Genomic DNA, 2,508 nt, shown 5'->3' with positions numbered 1-2,508 from the left:
AGAGAGGTGTAAGGTTTCTTCTCACATTTGAGGACTGCAGATGGAGAAGACATCACCGAGATGGAGAAGGCAGCACCTAGAGTTGCCACAAAGCCTATGCGTCAGTTTACAGGGAGGAAAAAAAAAAAAGAACAGAAAAAAAAGCAGAAATTTGTTTATGATACCCACAGCAGGCCTGGACAGGGGAGAAGTGAAAACAAGGTGGAAAATGTTATGAGGGCAGAAGAGATTAGAAAGAGATGATCCTGCAGCAGACCATAGCCTGGATCCTATAGCCACAGCTCCATGCTCCAACTACTGGAAAATAAAACCTGCCATTCAGCTGCTGTTATATTTGACTTCAGTTGTACTAAGCTGGGGCCTGATTTGCACGCAACTGTTATTTTGTCAAGGGAATTGTAATATATCCTTTGCCAGCACAGTTAAGACACCATGATAGATGTTATTTTGATGACAGCCATCAAAATAAGCTGATAGATGAACAGATAGATAGACAGAAAGAGTTTGAAATAAGGAAGGTACATACAGAGAGATGGATAGATAGGTGAGCAGGAAGAGCTGGGAATATAAGAGATATTATATAGATAGACAGACAGATCTTGGAATAAAGCACTCATATCAAGGTGCAGTTGGCAGCCCCGATTTAATGCATCATTCGTTCAAAGCTCTCGTCTCCCTCCCTCTAAGTAAAATGAAGCTGTTTATGTACTACAGAACAAATCTGTGTGTGGGCTCCCTCAGGGTCATAGGATTGCATGAGGTGAAGGGCCTGATTCTGCCCAGTCCCCAGCACCTTCACCCCTCACTGAAAGGCAGGGCGAAGGAATGGTGCCGAGCGTCAGCACCCAGAATGCCGAGTAGCTTGGCAGCTGGAAGGACGCGGGAGGAAGGAAAGAGGGTGGGTTATGACTTACCCTTATCATCTCATAACCTGCCTCAAGATGTATTTAAATTATAAATAAGTAGTAAGATTCTTTCTGTCAACACATTTCAATTTAGGACTTCTGGTTTGGCAAACAGTTTCACAAGAAAGCTTCTTACAATACCCAAGACGGTGTGAACAGAGAAGACTCATGGCCACTCTTCTGCATCACAGAGCACTCTTTCCAATTTCACCTGAGAAATACTTTGTATAATTTGTTTAAACTTTGAGGCTCTCAGAAAACTACCTGCCTTTCATTTAAAGCAACTATACCTTGTTTCTGCGCTGTGTTAAATATGAGTATAAATACCTTTATGTCAATCTAAAACCAAAGCCCAGCACGTCTTTTTAACATAGACAGCTTAATGCAAAACCTAAAGCTTGGGAAAAGAAACAATGCAAACAAAAAACTGTAATTCTCCTATTAAGTAATCTTATTCTCTTGACTCCTCCACTGCAAGTCCCTATCAGCCATCCCACCTCTGCTTTGTTTCCAGATAGGGGCAAAACTCACCCAAAGTTTTGCAGTCACTTCAGCCTCACCTGTAAAATTAGTTTTGGAGTCAAGATTTTATTTTGTCCTGCCTATGTTCATAAGGATCATATCACCCACTATGGAGATTCAACTTTTAAATTTATGACTACGAAGTTGGGTGAAGACTTCAAGTCATGGAAAAGTCCCGCCTTCATATCCACTCTGAAATAAAAGCTGTTCCACACTCTGCAGAAATATGCTGGAACCCTACCCAGACCATATGACCCTTTGTGGTATCTCTGCTTCTTGTCCTACCTCGGAGGAGTGAAAATGAAAAAGTGAATATACATTCCAAAACCTCAACATAGTTTTGGTGCAAGGGTGGGGAAGGCGAAGCTGTGGTTTTGTTTGCATTATGCATCCAGAGAAATTTCAGTCTTCAGTGCTTGATTACCCTTTGTGAAATATTCCAGGCAAAACACCACTGCAACGTACCATTTATCCATAGAGAAAAAAACAATCAGTTCTTAGCCCAGTTTGCGTAGTTGTTGCAGTGACTGTGTTCTTGACCACTTTACATGGACAGATAACTCCTATTGCCTACAGCAGTTTGAGGAGGAAACTCTCCAAGAATCCTAGATTTTCTCCTTGCCTGGAAAACTTATGGTCCCAATACCATGGGCCAGGTCACATTGTGTCTTGCATTCATTTCACAGTAATAGCTTTTTCCCTCAGCACTGTGTGGCAATGCTTAATTAACAAATGTTCAGACTTGAGGAAAGACATGAAAGATTGGAGATGTTTGAGGTGTATCTCCAAAAGTATTTTCAAAGAGGTCACAAGTGGTGACTCACCTGAATGAATTACTGTATTTTCCAGTGGTGTGGCCAAGCATAATAAGCATGGAGAAAAATGAATAAATAAATAAAATAACAGAGTCAAAATGAAGCAAAAAAACAGGAAGTTTGAAGGTTTTCATTTGGATTTAATGAAAAAAAGCAACCAAAAAATAATATTGAGTCAACCCAAAACATTTTTTCAGCTGAAAATGTGATGCTGCATCACTGAGAAGTCATTTAAAACTCACTCTTCTTATCTTCCTTTTTTTTTT

Source organism: Meleagris gallopavo, chromosome 1 (genome assembly GCF_000146605.3).
Source record: "Meleagris gallopavo isolate NT-WF06-2002-E0010 breed Aviagen turkey brand Nicholas breeding stock chromosome 1, Turkey_5.1, whole genome shotgun sequence".
NCBI lineage: Eukaryota > Metazoa > Chordata > Aves > Galliformes > Phasianidae > Meleagris > Meleagris gallopavo.
The sequence above is the reverse complement of the archived record's forward strand: the minus strand, read 5'-3'. Positions refer to the sequence as shown.